The following is a 19,350-nucleotide window of genomic DNA, read 5'->3' on the forward strand; positions in this document are numbered from 1 at the left end:
ATTCAGCCATAATCTTGCAGGAAAATGAATAGAACATGAGACCATATGTTAAGCAAAATAAGTCAAACTCAGGAGGTCAAGAAGAGTGCTGGGGAGTTAAATTGACCAAATTATATTATTATATTGTGTGCATGTACAATTATGTGAAAACAAATCCCATCATTATTGACAACTATAATGCACCAATAAAAAACAATGTGGAGAGAGAGGAAGAACATATTGCCTGAGATTTTTGAGAAGAGATTGAGGAAAGCAAAACACTGATAACAGAGCCCTGAGAATATCAACATTTTGGGGTAAAAGGAGGAAGAATAAAAACTAGTAAGAGATGAGCAATGTTTAGAACTATGATTAGGCATTACAAAAGAATTTCTTCTCATTAAGTCAAATAATATTTTTTGAATCCTTGCCACGTTTTGGATACTGCTCAAGAGATCCATTATCAAAGAGTGTACTAAATGAATGTTAATTCCTGTCTCAAGGATCTCTATTCTAGTGGAGAAACAGATAATAAACAAAACAAAATCAACTGTGATCTGATAATGACAAGTTCTCAGAAAAACCTAAGCAGGGAATAAGGTAAGGCCTCCATGAAAATGAGAGAAAATGCAGGTTCTCATGGACTGTGTTGAGGGCAGGTATAGGAATAAGTCAAGAGACCACTGAGGACAGGAGTATAGGGAGCACACTTCCCCTCCCTGCTGCCTCTGTAGAGAAGAGAACCTCTAAGCTGGGGGTGGGGGCACAGAACCTTTTGTGACAAATTCCATGTGACCACTCCCAGTGGCTGTGCATGGTTTTCCTTCACTCTCCAGTGCAATCCCTGAGTGGAGTTTGCATTGGGGAATTCACTGATGTTTTTAGTTGACAAATTCATGGAGAGCCAGTTCCACAGCTCACTCACCTGGCAAGGGCTCAGCACTCAGAGGACAGGTTCTCAGTTGCTTGTGCACCTGGCTCCTCCAAAAACCTACCGTTTTTCTTAGAAGCTGAAAACAAACAGGATATTACAGCTACCCCACCCCCCCAAAAAAAAAATGTGAAGATGAATAGAACTGAAATCGAAACTTCACTCAGTTCTTCCTGGATGAACCATTGAGGTTTCACAGTTTCTGAAGAAGCAGTAAACAGTTTGTGAGATGAGGTGCGGGGTTGTGGGGAAGTTCACATGGCCTAGGAACAGAATCTGAAGTTGCTCTGTCATTTCTCACAGGTCAGCACACATTTCCCCTGCCCAAGAAGCTACCGTTAAATCAGGTGTTGATACAATACCACATTGTGATGGGTTGACTGACGGCATCCCTGAGCATACCATGACACTCGTGGGCAATCTGAGTTCCCTAGGAAATGGGTTCACTGACTTGCACAGAGCCTGATGACAAAGCCCCTTATCTTTCTGCAGACAGTAAGAAGTCCTTGGAGGGTGTAACCTGATGCCCATTGAGGGTACGGACAATGTGCACTGTCTCCAGGTCATCCCCAGAAGCTCCCCTTTACACACTTGCACCATTTTTAAGTGGAAGAACTTTTAAATTTGTGACTCGATAACAGATTTCATTGTTAGAAAATGCTCACTCCAAGCCCTCCCCAGTACCACTGAAAAGGGAAATAAATTGTTTTGGAACCACAGATCTTTCTTTTCATTTTTTGAGGCCAAAGATTTCACAAAATTGAAATTGACACTTTGGTATAGAGATGAACAGAGAGGGTTTGTTCATAGCTTCCATGTGATAGGAGAAAACAGGATCCACACAAGACCTCAGCATCTATGTGTCTGTCCCTGGTGCTTTCCAAGGACTAACACCAGAGCAGAATAAGGGGATTTTTATCCAGTGCTGCTGAATCCCTAAACCTCTGGGATCTGGACAGCTGCCTACAACAGGAATGCCCCTCCTCTTGCCTTCCTCCCTCTACTTCCTTTCAGAGGTCTGTGGTGAAGCAGTCACCTCCCAGATGGAGCAGCAGAGGGCAGCACTTCCACAGCTAGCACCAGGGTGTGTCCCTGCAACAGCAAGTGGCTCCCATGGCTGCCAGCTGAACTCCATGCGCTCTCTCTCTCTCTCTCTCTCTCTCTCTCTCTCTCTCTCTCTCTCTCTCTCTCTCTCTCTCTCTTTCCTGTTTTCAGTAGGCTTTGAGGGAAAGAGAAGTGCACTGGTGGCCTGACATGATCCTGCTTTGATTAGGGAATGAAGATGACTCCTCCAGGCCAGTCTATTTTTCCCCCTTTTCTATTTTTTTTTAGTGTTCCCTTTCTTTAAAACACTCATCTGCTGTCAGCTGCCCATTCTGTTCCTGTAGCCTAAGCTGTCATCATCACAATGGTGAGAATTTGTAGACAAAGCAATAATTTCTAGGGCAGCCAGCTGTTGAAGGAGAGCCTGGAAATCTTAAGGAATAAGACTTCTTTTCTTCCAAAGGTAATGAGCTGCTCTCAGTTAGTCCTTGTGCCCCTTCACCAAGTAATTAGTGTGATATACACAATGTTGAATGTCATTAGAATGAGAATGTTTTTATTGGAGTGCTCTGTTTAAATATTATGTATTCTCAATGATCCCATTATCATCTACCTCAATCTTATTTGATAGGTAGCCTGATGGCAAATCAAGTATAGTTAGCCCTTTGACCCCTGATCTTAGTCTTCTACTACTTTAGAGACCATCCTAAATAAGACCAGCGAAACAAGGGTGAGTACCTGGGTCTTCAAGATGTCATTTTGCAACTGACATAAGCAAGGTTCCACAGAGATTAGTCACTTAGTAGAATCCTTGATGAGCCATATTTTTATCAGCTTTTTTGCTGCTGTAAGTAAAATTGACCAGAACAATTTTAGAGGAGGAAGAATTTTTTTGAGGGCTCATAGTTTCAGAGGTCTTATTCCTTAGAAGGCGACTCCATTTCTTGGGACTCCAGGTGAGGCTGAACATCATGGTGGGAGAGTATGGCAGAGGGAAGTAGCTCACATCATGGTGATCAGGAAGCAGAGAGAGTGTCCATTCACCAGATACAGATGTATACCCCAAAGGCATACCCCCAATTCCCACCTCCTCCAGCCACACCTTACCACTTCAGTTCCCATTCAGTTAATCCCTATCAGGGGATTAAATCACTAATTGGTTTAAGGCTCTTACAACCCCCAAATTTCTCCTCTAAACCTTCTTGTACTGTCTTACCTGTGAGCTGTTCGGGGACACCTTGCATCCAAACCATAACAAGCCACAACAGGTAATGATTAGTTATTGGCTGCATTCACATATCATCAAGCCATTGCTGATCAGGCCAAATTCTATGTGTAATAGATTTGAATATTGAGTTTTCTCTTTGATCTCATAGAATGATTATATTTTCACACTGGAATAATTGAATTGACTATCTATCTTACTTTGCCAATGAAATGTGAGTGCAAAGGACAGAGTTTTTAAGACATTCCATATTCTTATCAGTCTTATTATGTACCACTTGCACCCCAGAAAGGAATAAAAATCTCATTTTGAGATTTTTTTTTTTTTGAGTACAAATGGAAAGGACACAGAGCTTAGAATTGACCCTAACCCAGAACCTAGAGCTTACCTTCTGTAGCCAATTTTAGTTACATGAGCAGGAAATAGGTAGGAGTTCTTATAATCCATTCACTTATATTGTGTATTATCATGCAATGTTATTGTAGTAAAAACTGGCTAAGAAAGTTTCTTGCCTCTCTTCCAAAATGTTGCAGCTTCCCCCAACAATTCAGTCTTGCCAGGTGACTAAATTCTCATTTCTGATTTTCTTTGCCTTGGCAATTTCTGGAATGTTGTAGGAAACTTTCGTTCATAGAGGGCAAACCAAGGAGGATGTTGAGTACCAATGAGTATGGTGTGTCTCTTGGCAATGGAGAAGGCCTAACTAGATGGCATTCAAAAGAATAACTGGAAAACTTCTGAATGAATGACATTGGGGAGTGTATCAGCAAATGAAAACTGGTTGTTTTATATATAATAATGTTTTTGTCTGCTATGTATCTTGATTTGAAGATCACACATTATATACATGTATCCATCTAGTGGCCTTACTGTACACCATAAATATGTAGAATTAAAATAATAATTAATAAAATAAATTATAGACATCAAAATAAAATAAATTCTATGTATCAAAAATGCATTTTTAATTAATCATCATTTGGAGCATATTTGAACATAGAAATCATGTAATTTCTATTATTTTCCTTACTTTATTTTTTTCATTTTGGAGATACAGAGGTGAATAATATCCACCTTCCACATATTTCAGTGTGCATTACAAGTAGATTTAGTTCCTTTTATAAAAAATAGAAAAATTCCAGGAAATTACTGTATGAAGATAGTTTTTTATTTGTTTGCATCTTTTTGTTTTTAACTTTTATATATATGTCCAAAGGTAAGGGCCAGACTGGTATTGGGCCTCTGCTTGATAAAAATCAGTGGAGGCATAAGGCTCTTCTTGAAATGTGACTCATGCTAGATATACGGTCACCGACTCAGTGAACCTGAGTAGGACATCAAAATCAAAAGTCATAGCAATCCTTGTTTTTCAAGATTCTGTAGAACAGACAGGCCAGCACCAGTGGGTTGCAGAAGGTGCTTGAAGTGACAGAACATGGAAAGGACACATTTGCCGGTACTCAGGCTTTAGCAATTCCATGAAGATTTTCTTCCCTAGATCTTCCCAAGACAGACATATGAACATTTCTTTATGTACCTTATATCATTGGCTTAAGGGTCCTTGGCATAGAAGATAACTAGAGACTGTAATATTTCAAGTGCTTATTCCTTAGAAGTCATTGTTTGGGTAGCATAATAGTTAGAAAAAATGTTTCCATGATTTTCAATTTTTTTACTTTTCTTTTTGTTCAGTAATAATTTGATAAATAGTAATTTTTTAAAAATAAAACAATTAGAGAAAACAAGTGGGACAAGACGATAAACGATTCATCACTTTAAAATTTTACATGTGTGCTGATTGGGAGAATTTTCTACAGAATAGCTCCACATATTTAGTGTTTTTTTTTTCTTCCTTCAGTGCATACATACTGATGTCTGTCCCCATATGGTAGGACATTCTTATAACCTGATACGATCTCTTGCCTCCCTGGGGAAGAGGTTGTAGACAAGGAAGATTGGGTAATTAGACACAGTATCTCTTGGAGGGTACGTGTGATCTGAGGGCAGACACAGCTGGTTGAGTAGGTGGGAGAGTGGAAATCATCCTAAAGAGAGTTTACAGAATATCAAGTTATAGTTGCAAATATGTGTTTAAACATTAATTTCTCAGATGGTTGTGTCTTTGTCTCTCTGACATCATTACTTATGTCACATCAATTGTGGTGACAGACACACAATTGTGAGTATATCCCTGAGTCTGGGACATTCCTCATTCCATGAGTAACAGATTCAGTGAGAATAACTGGAAAGAATATCTTCTCTGTTGGTTCCAAGATCCTACTAATGAGATTTAAAAAGAGATATTTTAGTCTCCCCCTGTGGTCTGTGATATCTGATTTTTGATAGTGAAATACTTCAGTAGATTGTTGTTAACCTGTACTCCAAAAAGTGCTCCTCATATATGTTTTTGAAATTTTTCAGAGATGGTCAATTGCAGATTAAGAAGTTTTTAAATGTTGACTTTAGTAATAGTCAATAAGACTATTTGATAAAAGCTATTCATTTACATTTTTCCTACTTACTATCATTCTTCCAAAGCCTTCAGAACACATTAGTGCTGAGAGAGAGAGAGAGAGAGAGAGAGAGAGAGAGAGAGAGAGAGAGAGAGAGAGAGAGAAAGAGAGAGAGAATATGATGTGGACAGTCATTTTTGAATCATTGATTTAAAGCCCAACCCCAAAATAAGATTCTTTCACAGGCTGTCATTAATAGGGGCTCATATTTTAATCCTTCTACTCTGTGTATCAATGGTTAATCCTGATTTGAGAAAAACTGATAAGGACTCACCAATTTTGCATCATCTCACCTTCTTTAACTTTTTTAGCCTGTCTGCTTCCTGTTGTTTTTGTAAATGATAACAATTAAGAAATCCCCAGACTTCCATGAAATAATTATAGGGTCCATTTTAGGACACGAATTGAAATTTCATTTCCCCTTATAAGTGAGATTGAAAGTGAAAGCAGGGCTGGGCTGCTTTGAAACAGGAATAATGACAGGAAATCAGTTGCTTTTCTTTCAGACCAATAAGATCTTTCTTTCAAGCAAACCAAATATATTTCCAGGGAAAACTGAATCTTTTTGTGAAGTTTATATGTAAAGAAACTGAATTTTTCTACCTGTCAATATTGTTTCTAGATAAAGTGAATTTATTGTCTAAACATAAATTTGGAAATATAGTTTAAGAATGATTTACTTTTAGATCCATTTAGTGTGATTTCATCTGTAAAAAGTACTCACAAATCTATCAAGATAAAACTTTGAAAGAATACTCTACTTTTTGGAATTGTCAGCTAATTGAAGGGATTAGTGGCTTTTTTTAATTGTATTGAGTTTTTTGTATTATAAATTTATTTTCAATGAAGTGATTTTTTAAATAATACAAATACACATAAGACAGAAATAAAGAGATTTCCACTTAACTAGGAAAAGATGCATTTGACGACACAATTTCTGGGTTACTTCTATAATATTTTGGGTATGGCTATTCAAGTGGTCACTAACTTGTTAGACCATTTGTTATTTATTTAATATGAAATAACTATGTACAACACTGACATGTAAGGGTTTGATTTAGCAAAGATCAGTAATTTACATAACCATTTACATAATGGTGTTTAGGTAGAAAAGTTTGCCTGGAATGAGGAATTGTACTGGGCCTCAGACTGGGAGAGAAACCAGGGTTATGGTAGCCACTAGAGCCAGAAAAGGGGATTTATCCTGCTCAAAAATTAGAGATGACAATAGCAGTTGGGAAATTGTGCACAATGTTATTTATTCCTGTAATTTACTTCAGCTGATTCCACAATAAACAGCATATTGTGTGTTTGGATGTTGATCCTAGTTTATAACCAGGGGTGACTAAGGAGCACTGTGAATCACCTGGACAGGTAGTGATTTCAGAGATTTATCTGTGAATCAATAAGCAAGCATTTGTTAAGGGGTTGGTATTAATTATAAAGTCTGTGGGATTTAGAGTGTGGGATGACCCAGAGAAGGAAAAGGACCTGATAACCTTCTATGAATAAGGCATGAGGAATGGCAGGCCAGCTGTGCACCTGCTCAGGGCAAGAACCCGCTACCTCCCCCAACCCCACGCTGGAGAGGATTCTGTCCCAATCTCATTTCAAGGCCAGAGTCTGCTGTACAACTTAGCCATTGCTGTCCCCACTGTTTCACAGAGCAGGACGTCCCAAAGCTGCAGATTGGTTCTTCAGAAGATCTTTTTGTAAAGTTTTTTTAATGCAGTGTAATTACACATAATATTGGGGTTTGTTGTGGTGTATTCATGTGTGTGCATAACACTTTGCTTCATTTTGTTCCCAGTACTTTCCTTTTCCCTTCACACCTCTCTCCCCTGGATCCTTATCCTGTACCCCACTGGTCTCTTTTCTCTTTATTTTTTTAATGGTGCATTATATTATGAATAAAATGGGATTCATTATTATATGATCATACATGCACATAGCATAGCTTAGCTATTTAATTCCCCAGTTCCTCCTTGTTATAATTTGGATATGAACTGTTCCCCTAAAAGTTCCTGTGGAAAATTTAGAGCTGAAATCATTGGATTATGAGAGCTGTAACTTAATTAGTCGGTCCATCCTATTTGAATAGACTGACTTGGTGCCAACTATAGGCAGGTGGGGCATGGCAGGAAGATGTAGGTTACTGGGGGGCATGTTTTGTAAAGGTTCATGTTCCCTGTTGCTCTTCTCCCCATTCTCCACTTTCTGGCTGCCATAAGGAGAGCAACTTTCCCATGCCACACTCTTCTGTCTTGATGTTCTGCCTCACGTTGGGACCGGAGCAATGGAGTGGGTCATGTTTGGATTGAGATTTCTGAAACCATGAGCCCCCAATTTTTTCTTCCTCTAAATTTATTTTGTTGGGCATCTCCCTGCCCTCCTGACTCCCCCTATACCACCTTCTTCAACCCTTTTGTTCTCCCTTTATATCCAAGAGATCCTCTTTATTCTCTCTTGCTTTCCTATATGAGAGAAAACATTCAACTCTTGAGTTTCTGAGTATGGCTTATTTCACTTACCATGAATTCTCCAGTTCCAAACATTCATCAGCAAATGATAAAATTCCATCCTTTATGGTTGAGTAAAGCTCCACTTGTATATTTACCATGATTTCTATCTATTCATCTGCTGACCAATACCTAAGCATGTTCCATAACTTGGCTATTGTGAATTATACTGCTTAAGCATGCTAATTTCAGTTCTTTAGGATAAATATCAAGGAGTATAATGGCTGGATCTTATGGTGATTCTCTTCCTAGTCTTTTGAGGCAATGCAATTCTGATTTCCATGACTGTACTCATTTATAGGCCCATCAAAATATATAAAATTTTCTTTTTCTTCATACATGGCCAGCTTTTATTATTACTTGTATTGTTGATAGTTGACATTCTAACTAAGGTGAGGTGAAGACTCAATGTAGTTTTTTTTCTTAGTGTAGTTTTGATTTGCATTGCTAAGGATGTATCAATTAATAAGGGTGATGAACATTTTCATATAATTTTTGCATTTCTTCTATTGAGAAATGTTTTCCAGTTCATTAAATCATTTATTGATTGGGTAGTTTGTTTTTTGATGTATGGCTTTTGAGTTCTTTATATGTTCTGGGTATTAATCTTCTGTCAGAAGAGTAACTGGCAAAATTTGTCTCCTATTTTGTGGACTCTCTCTTCACAATCTTGTTTCCTTTGCTGTGCAGGACCTTTCTAATTTGATACTATAGCACTTATTGATTCTTGTTTTTATTTTTTGAGCTTTAGGGGTCTTATTAAAGAAGATGTGTTAGAGTGTAGACCCTATATTTTCTTCTACCAGTTTCACAGTTTGTAGTCTAATTCTGAGGTTTTTTTTTTTATCAACTTTGAATTGGCTTTTTAGGGTGATAGATATGGCTCTAGTTTAATTTTATATGTGGATATCTGGTTTTAACAACACCATTGCTGAAAATGCTGTCTTTTCTGCAACATGTTTTTGGTCTGTTTGTCAAAGATGAGTTGACTCTACTTGTGGGTTTGTCTCTATGTCTTAAATACTATTCCACTGGTCTTCATGTCTGTATTTATGCCAGTACCATGAATTTTTTATTACTATATATTTTTTAGTATAATTTGAAGTAGGGTGTTGTGATGCCTCCGGGATTGTTCTTATTGCTCAGAATCACTTTGCCTACTTTGGGTTATTTGTTTTTCCATATAAACTTTAGAACAATTTTTCTAGTTCTTTAAAGAATGTAATTGATATTTTGAATGTGATTGCATAGAATCTGTGGATTGCCTTCAGCGATGTTATCATTTTATCAATGTTAATTTTGCCTATTGAGAGCACAAATTCTTATCACCTGGCCATCTTTAATGCAGTTACACATGACAAAATTTATTTAAGGAGTTTTTTTTTTCATTGTAACCAATAACCTGGTATTAAATTTGTGTCTTGGAGGATTTATTATCTAACCACCAGAGGCTGGTTTTTAATCACCAGACTTATTTGTCTTGGCTTTGGGATTGTTTAAATATTGATAGTCACACATTTTCTAGTTTCTTATACCTCTGTGTTTTCAGTGAAAAGAAATAAGAAATTCTGATGTTTTCAGTATGTCAAAGTATGACATTCGAATCACTCACTACTACCATGGAGATGCTGGATCTGATCATGAAACCTGGTGACTTCACCTGCAGGGAATACTCTGATAGTGCCACCCAGTTCCTAAGAAGTAATAAATAAAAACAATAAAACTTAGCAAAAAAAGCAAGGTCAGCTTTATTCTGATTCCCTGGTAAAAACCATTGACCTGTCCTTACTTCCTTTAAACTACAGAAACAAGAGACAGTTCCTGAATATCTCTTCCTCTCAGGTAGGTCCAGCCTACTTCTACAGTTATTCACATTTCTCTTTCTCTACTTCCAGAAACATCCAGTCCCTGAAATGTTGCTGTCTCTAGAATTGCATCCCAAGGCTCCCTTCCCACATACACTATACACAGTATCCTTGAGTAATCTTAGTCACATCTTGATCTCTCTTTCCCAAAATTTTTTAAAATATTAACTGTGTTTGTAAGAGAAGAAACTGTCACAAAAGCACAATGTCCAGCTGACACATGGGTCAGGAGAGGTATCTGAGTTTAGAAGAGGGACATTTTCTAGGTCAACATCTTTTGAGGAAGAAGAACAAGAAAAACTGAGGAGGTCAAACACTAAAGTTTACCCTTAATGCCCTTCAGGAAAAAGCTGCAATCCCCAAAATACCCTGGGGCAGTTACTGAAAAATGGGTACACACAGGTTGCATGGTAAGCCAGGGAGAAGGTTGGAATATTGTATGACTAAAGAAGGCTAGCATAGACATTCCCCACCAGGTTCTCAGGAGCAGCGACACTGGGATCCCACTCACTGGAAAGGCAGCGTTGATGACTCACATGGCTGTAAGATATTGGCATTTAGTTATCTCCTTGGGGCATCGCTTACCTTATTTAAAACTGGGGCCACAATAATTCTGCTTCATAGTAAATAGATAAGATGAGAGAATGGATGCAGAGGGCTTTGATTAGTGCTAGGATAAAAGAACTCCTGCTTATTGAGTGATGATAAACTGAAGGACTTGGTGAAACAAACACTGTGAGTTCAATACCATCTGAACCAGATGACCAAAGCAAGGACAAGAGCAAAGACAGTGCAAGATGAAATTGATGTAACAGGTATGATCAGGGCAAATGATTTTCCAGAGGAATTAACAAATTAACAGAAAAGGCTAATCACTGTGGGACAGAAATGCCTCAGCTTACTTTAATAATTTATATTCTTACTCTATGCCAAACACCATTCTAAATGCACATATTCATGCATTTAAGTAAATATGTACTACCACCATTTCCATTCTATGCAAGAGGAAAACAGGCACAGAGGAAATAGATAATGTGCTTAAACCATGCATTTGGTAAAGGTAGAGCTTGATGCACATACCCAGCAGTCTGGTTCCAAAGACCCCACCCTGAGCCACCATGGCAGTCTGCATCTCCCCCATGGCCACTCTTTCATGCCTTCATCCTTATAGGGAGGGGACACAAACACAATCCTGAGATGCAACAATTGATTAATACCTGGAGCAGACAGACGTTCCTGCTCCCTCTGGATTTGTGCTCTTTCTATTTCCATTGTCTTATTTGCTGCTGATGGAGTCTCTCCCTCTCCTCCATCATTTGCTGATTCTGCCTATGAGTCTCCAAACTTTCTGCTTCAGCCTTGGCACACTCTGTTTTCACATGTGCCTCTGAAGAGAAAGAAGAAAAGGTAAAACCCTCGAGGACTGCTCTGTCCCTCCCTTGGGCTTCCCACTCTTATTTGTTATTGCTCCAACCCACAGAGAAAACTCCTTGGCACTGTTTTTTCCTTCAAGATAACCATATTGCACCTGATCCTGCCATACTCAGATATCACATGTGGGAATAAGAAGCCTCTTTGCCTGTCTTGCTCTAGTTGAATGATCTCAGCTGGGCCAGGACACATGAATTTCAAATTGTTGGACATTTTTTTTGGTCTCTCTTACTTTGTTTCTGTTCTCTTCTCACCTTCCATCTCCTTTTCCTTGGCTGTGAGAGCTCTGTCTGTCAGTAGAACAGCATTAGTCACAGACTCTTTGGACTTTAAATACTTTTGCAGAGCTTTCTTAGCCTAGGAACCCCAAAAACATGCAGTTAGAACTTCGCAGTGGTGATTGGAAAGGAGATAAAATCATGTTTTTTGTTCCATCAAACATCTTTTCCTCTTAGAAGGTACTCTGCCTACACCTGATGGAGATGTCCATCAAGCCTTCCACAGGTGTGGTTCCAAACCTGGCTGGGCCAATCAGAGCACCCAAGGCCACTAGAGGAAAAAAAAATGTGTGCACAGGAGGAAAAATACTGCAACTTGAGTGTTTTAAAGGCTGTTATGGGTGCTGGGAAAGACATGCATGCTCTGTACCCAGAAGATTAGGCCCTTCAGGATGATTCAGCTTAGACCCAGTGGTATCTCCTTGTTGTCATGTGGGGAGAACCTATTTAAAAATAAAGCCAATAGTCAGGAAAATGGAGCACAATAATGAAGAAGGTGCTGGAACATCAAAAGGAAGCAGGAGAACTGCTGACACTGTTTCAACTCTGGAATGTGTCCACACTTAAAATTAAATACGAGGCACAAAATTCCCATGCATTCTTATTCAGTTTCAGAGTGAGTCTGAGGCAGAGACATCAATCTCATCTCTGTTCCTCTAGGTATTTCCTTTCTTCTGTCCTCAATGGCTTTTTAGAGGGGCCCCAGCAATTCCCATAATTAATAGACAGAACCAGGGATACCTGTGTTCCTTTCCTGGGCTGTTGATGGTACTTTGCGTTCAGCTCCTGTCTTCTGAAGGTAGAGATTATGGCCTCCTGGCTTAGAATAAATCCCCTGCTTCACTGCTTCTTCCAGAGGACCAAAAATATCCTGAAACAAAGTTGAACAATGATCTAAAGAGGCTTCCTTGTTCTGCTTACAAATGAATTTCTGCTTTGCATCTAGAAGGATCTTCAAAGGGACAAGAACATATAGAGATGTTAGCAAAACCTCAGTACTTCTGAAATATATCTTTTTCCTAGAACTTCAAGGAATATAAGCAAGATTATACCCTTCCCAGCAAACCTGAAAAAGTTGCAAAGACAAGTGGCTATAAAAAATATTTACTTTTTGCTATGAAATATCCCCAAACTCCTCTCTTGTCATTTCTGCTTTTATGTGATCTTATGACTGCAGACTCCTAGATTCAAGCCCTCATTTTAAATGCAGCCTACTGATTTTCAACACTTCTTGTTTCAGTATTTTCTTACCTTCAAGCAGAAAATAGATGTGAATAATTAGTTGGAATGATGTCAATTTATTCTGTTAGTCATGATCGTAATTTAGTAGATCCAAAGGACAGTTTTCTCTGATTGATTAATGAAAAATAAAATAATATTCTGCAAATGTTTTAAAGGAATGAAATCAGTCAAATTGATCCCATGGATATTAAATGTGAGCTGTGTGCCTACGTGAAATATTCAGACTCTAAAGGGCCCAAAGTATCTACAATTTTTTTTTTTGTTTTCAGAATGCAAGTATATCATGCACATTAATGACTATCATTATTTTCCAATCTAGAAGGAAATGCTTTCCTTAAACAAATCCTATTGTATCATTCATAGCAATATTCTTCCTTTTATTAACCCTAATGCCATTGAATGAGAAAAATAAATAATTACCTGTAATTCCTTCTGAAAACTTTGGTCCTCATCCTTGAAAGAGTTCTTTTGAAGATTCTATGACCTCTTTCTCACTGGCCCTGTGCAGGTCCAGCAGCTCCTGGAGGGTCTCTGTGGGCAGCTGCACCTTCTGGCCCATCAACTGGTCATAGTGGGCAAGGGCTTTTTTAATTGCAGCTGCATTCTCCCTCTGGGCCAGGGCGAGGACTGCGTTCTCCATGCAGGGCAGATCCGCACTGTTGATAGTGTTGACATAGGTCAGCACCAGGTTCTCTAGACCTGCACATAGGAAGAGATGCTAGTATTATTTGCAGAGAGTCTATGATCTATGTCAATTAATTCTGAGAGCATTCATTGAACAATGTATTACCCCCAAATTTTCAGTATTCTGAATAGGATCCAAGTGTCCCAGACAAATTTCTTGGGGAAGTGGTGAGATTAAGAAGACAGGTATTTCCTTCTTTGGAAAACAAAGCAGGAGTCAAAGAATAAAAACAGGAAAAAATGTCTAGATGTATGTGATTATTTAATCCTATGTGAAGAAATAAACTGGTGATCATACAAATGTCATACATATTCATAATATATATATATATATATACATATTCATAATATATATGTATTTATATATATATATATATATAAATACATATATATTATAAATACATATATATATATATATATATATATATATATATATATACACACATATATATTACTGGGGATTGAACCCAGGGTGCTTAAGCATTGAGGCACATCCAAGCACTTTTTATGTTTTATTTTGAGACAGGATCTCATCTAGCTGCTTAGTACCACACTAAATTGCTGAGGCTGACCATATATATATATATATATATATATATATATATATATATATACACACACACACACACACACACACACATCACACACACACATATATTTAAGCTGGTACCATTATATTTAATTTGTGCCTTCAAAGATTATGACATACTGTAAGAATCTAATATATTTGTGAAACAAATGCTGCCAACACGTATGGCCTAATCTAGGTCAACAGTGGAAGGCTGATGGATACAACATCTTTAACTTCATCTTATCTGCATGTTCCTATTTCATGCAACTTCAACGGCATTACTAAAATGAATACTAGAAATATGTTTCACATTCACTATAAGTTTACAAACATGGTACATATGATTTGCACAGTGGTAATTGCTTATGCATCTCTCCATGATGACACATTAAGGATCCTCTTACTTGTCTCTTAGGCATTATGTTGAATAGAAAGCAAATCCTTGAAAAGATACAAGGTCCATTGACCTTGATGCCTCCTAGAATGGTCTTGATCTTGGACTTGGTAAAGATGTGGGAAGAGAATTCTGCCACTTGTTGCACAAATTCAAGACTCAGCTCACATCCTGCAGTGTCTCTAGCTGGGAGACCTTCTTCTGGTGAGTGGGTGGGTCAAAGACAAAGCACTTCTTTGTTGGAAAGAACTTCTGAATACACAATCAGGGCAAATTGAAAGTTTGTGTTCTTTGATCACTACCTGGAGAAGGAAAAACAGGATTTATTTTCTTTAGAATTTACACTCACTTTAATACATTGTCCTGGAGTACATGTCCTTTTCCTTGGTGTTCCTCAGTTTAATATGTCTTCATAAATCCTAGGCAACCAGATTAAGTGTGTCTAATTAGAAAAAGGAAATAACTTTTTCCTAAAAACAAGGGAGTAACAAAATTTGATATTGAACCCATGAGTTCATTGAAAATTAATAATATTCATTGTTTATTCTGTAAAACAGATAGGTAAATAAATATAGAAAACTATACATTTAGCCTTCTACCCAAAAGAGATTATTTTTTGGGTTACTTTTCTTACTCTTCCCCAAAACCGAAGTCCAATTATCTTGCTTTGTCTTCACTGAATTCTCCAGGTATTCATCTGCTGTCATGAGTTGTCCATCTATTTCCAGGCTTAGGTAGAAATCTCTTAGAGTCCACACCAAGTCTGGAAAGAAGCTTACATTGTCATCAGCATCTCCCACTCCAATGTCAGGTGATGTCCTTGCCCTGAGTAGATCTGTCAATTCTGTCACATAGCTGAGTTGATTAAGGAAACCAGCAGAAGTAGCACAGCATCTAAGCCCATATTTGATTCCATGGTCCCCAAACCTGGATTTTCAATTTGGCAAACAGACAAGTCAAATTTTGTCATCAGAAAATATGAGGGCTCTTTACTGTAGTGTACTGTACCGTAATGTGTCTACCCATTTTTATTTGGGATATTCACAAAATCTCAGAGACCTGCAGCTGATGAGTGGTGTTCTCTGTGGCTTTGGTGCCATCCTGAACCACAAAAGGATACTGTAGTAGGTAAATAGTCCCCTGGTCATTGTATACAAAGGTGCTGCTCAGAAGGATTGCCAGAGCAAAGATCTAGGTATCATTCTGATCATCATCCTAGAAGTCAGAACAAATTGAAGTCATATCAAGTGGCATTTCCAAATGCACAATCATTAAAAATAGAATCCTGATATACAAGTGTTAAGCAGGGAAAACACAAGTAATTGTCAGACACGTGAACTCGCATAACTTTCTCATTTATAATTTCATACTTTCTCATTTATAATTTTATACATTTCGAATTCCCAAGTCCCTCTTATAACTACCATTAGATAACTGCAAATGGTGTAGTCAAAGTTAATGGGGGAACCAGAGTAGTTAGAATCAAGGTTTTGCAGATATTAAAACAAAATTGACCTATGTGCACAACACATATATCTATTTCGTTGAATAATTATTATCCACAGGGGTTCACATTACTGATCTTATCTAATTATAATGCTCATAATCAATATCTCCATTTTGTAGATGAGGAAACTGAAGCTGAAATTTTGGCTTACCATTTTACATCTTGGTAAATCACAAGTAAAAATCAAAATCAAAACATAAAAAACAAACAGCAGACATTGAAGAGAATGTTTGGTTATGTGCAAAAACCAGCTCATAAGAGCCAACTGTGTACATCTCTTCCCAAGTCTGAGTTTAGTGACTTCATTTGAGTAACTTGTTATTAGTTATGGTAGGAATATTTAGGGAATGGTCAAGTGGTACAAATCCAGTGCACTCTTTTGTCTGTGAACTGGTGGCTGAATTCTTATTAGAATATAACTAGAAAAGACCCAGGTGATAGAAAGGATTCATTTGTCTACTTTTTCAATGATGAGTTGGATAAGACAAAAGAGATTATAAAAGATTTAGGGACACTCATTCTTCTGTTAGTGTCAGAGAGCTAACGTGCCAGAGTCCTGGTTTGAAGAGAAGTTCATTTCACCCTGTGCCCACTACTAACCATATTCAATGTAGGACCAGGCCTGTAATGTGATTTTATTAGCGCCATTTTTATGCATCTGGGAATTACTAAGCAAAATATCAGTGTATTTTTCCTAATACTGATTGTAGATTATAAATATATTTTCTCATTTCAGGCTTCCAAACACTATTAAAAATAAAAATAATAAACGGAAGGCAGTATAGTCAAGTGGAAGTACAAATTTATACAAACAAAAACAAAATGAAAAATTTCTTGTGCAAAGTGTGTTCAGTGATAAGGAGTTTAATCATAAAAGAATCTTCTGTCCTTACCTTCTCTACATCACCCAGGCCTTCAGCGTCCAGCAGAACTAAGGTGTGGCCTGGCTTCTCAGGATGAGGCACACACCACATCCAGATTCCCTTGGTGTGAGACTGCACCGTGGAGTCCACAGAGAAGCCTGCAGAGGGGAGTGCAGGGGTTGTCACAGAGAAGGGGATCTAGAAATTGGGCATTTCTTGATAATTGAGTTAGGGTTTAAGGAAAGCAAGATAAGGAAATGTTGATCTCCATTACAATAGAGAAATGGGGAAATAATGTCAAATTCCATAAGTGGGAAATTTTACATTTTTAATAATAATACACAAGTAAAATTTTTAAAGTTTATAACTACACATATGGAAATTATTTCATTGATGTCTTATTCCTCATGAGGGGAATATATTGTGTTTCTCACAGAGAGACATTGTCTAAGGTCAACCTTTTTAAAAAACAGGTTATATGTCAGGGACAGAAACCTGCCTTTTATCTCTCCAATTAAAAGGCCCAGCTATGGCCCAAACATTGGTTCTCACTGTCCCTCTATGACTCTAACTTTCTCCCCACCATCCCATGCTGGACGCCCTTAGTGCAGTGGACAGAGGGCTCAGCAGAGCTCTGTTGGTGGCACTCACCCTTTTTCTTCCCAGCCAGCTGGTTCATCAGGTAGGATTTCCCTGTGCTGTAGATGCCCACGATGGCCACCACCACCATGGGCTGCGTGATGGCCGACAGGATCTGCAGGGCTTCCTGCTTGACCACTAGCTGCCCCTCCATGTTCTCGATGAGGCACATGGGGCCTGGCATGTAGGTCTCTGAGGTCATGTCTGGGATGTTACTTTGTCTGCAAGGGAAGAGGAAGGATGAGCAGCAGTTTCTAGTCTTTAAGCAGAGAAAGCCATTTTGCTTCCTGAACCTGAAAACATAACTGTTCCTCAGCATGGCCTAAGTTTCCGAAGACGTTAAAAAACAAAATTTGAAAAGAAGTAACAAAGAGCACCACAGTAAAGTAGGTCCTAGGCCTGCTATCAGGTCCATTGCTTGTTTGTAAATATTTGATGGATATAGAAAATTTATTTCCTGAATCTTACCTACTGATTCTTTGCATCTAATTCATCCCACTGGATTTTTGGTTTACTTTTGTTCCTTCTTATCTTCCTAGCTTGATTATTTAATTCCATTAATCGCTAAATATAAATTTTTGGTTATCTCTTATTTAGGTCCATGTCCAAACTGCATTGCATTAAATATGTCTAGGCCATTGTGTAGCATTATCCAACAAATAGCAGGTGTTTTTTACTTCTTAGAGCTATACTTTTTGAAGAGTTTTTTACTTAATAAATTCCTTTATTGAAATAAAACTTCAAATCATGATCATTTTCTGACTGGCTAAATGAGTGGAAGACAAATATTAATGTTTAACTACTTACTTTCTACTTCTGTGTTTTAACTCCTATAACCTGAGGAATCTCTGGTAAAATATTTTTAAGCTACAGAGACATAAACAAATATTTGCTTTTCTGACTTGTCATACTATTAAGGAGAGTTTTCTACCATTTTAGAAAGCTAAAAATTTATATAGAAGCTAAAAATTTACAATCTGTTTGACTTTATTTTTTATGGATATCTTAAAATGAAAACTTCTGGATTTTTTTGTTCTAGCAGACTATACAAACTGTGAATTTCTTTGTTGTCGTTGCTGATTTTGACAACAATAAAAATTAATTCTCCCCCCTTTTTTTATGGCCAAAGCCCTGTCAATCCTTTTGATGAAAGACAATTTAAAACAATAACTGCTGCTTGGAAGTAAAAGTAGGAAGTCACAGTTTACCTTCACAAATGGCACAGCCCTAAAGGCATGGAAGTCAGGGAATGTGTCTAGTATAAGCCTGACTAGAGGCGATTTCAGGAAGAGTTTAGATGCTCAGATTCCAGGTTTCTTTCCATTCTAATCTACTTCTAATGCAATCTTGGTATTTTATATTAGTAGAATCTGGCTGCCTGACTTACTTGTAGCAGAAAAAAGGTTAGATTAGAAAGACCTGGACACTGCCAATTATTATCTACACTAATTAGCTATAAAAACAGAAGTTATATAAACCAAATCTGGATATATAGATATTCTGAGTTTACAAACTCTGATGCTTTGGGGTGACTAATGTGGGAGGGAACAACTTTGAGGTTTTAGACTTCCTCATGAATAGCATTAACATGTATATCTGTATTAATGATAGCATTTTATATGTTGTTCCCAGATGCTATCCGGATAGCATCTTTAGTGGTTGCAA

At 37.7% G+C, this 19,350-nt stretch overlaps 1 long non-coding RNA gene and 1 pseudogene across 4 annotated transcripts in view; one reads left to right on the forward strand and one right to left on the reverse strand.

The window, feature by feature from the left end:
- The window catches only part of LOC124104368 (uncharacterized), a 44,155-nt gene that overhangs the window by 18,080 nt on the left and 6,725 nt on the right, over positions 1-19,350 (forward strand). For 2 of the 4 annotated variants that reach the window (XR_006855412.1, XR_006855415.1), the window contains exon 2: positions 14,698-14,880. The exons of the other annotated variants lie outside the window; for them this stretch is intronic. This is a non-coding gene — a long non-coding RNA (uncharacterized LOC124104368). The remainder of the gene's footprint in view (positions 1-14,697; positions 14,881-19,350) is intronic. 4 annotated transcript variants of the gene reach the window in all.
- LOC124104348 (guanylate-binding protein 5-like) lies at positions 14,852-17,895 on the reverse strand (annotated as a pseudogene).

This window comes from Marmota monax, unplaced genomic scaffold, assembly GCF_021218885.2.
Source record: "Marmota monax isolate L192 unplaced genomic scaffold, Marmota_monax_Labrador192_F-V1.1 WCK01_AAM20220418_F8-fsc00070, whole genome shotgun sequence".
NCBI classification, from domain to species: domain Eukaryota; kingdom Metazoa; phylum Chordata; class Mammalia; order Rodentia; family Sciuridae; genus Marmota; species Marmota monax.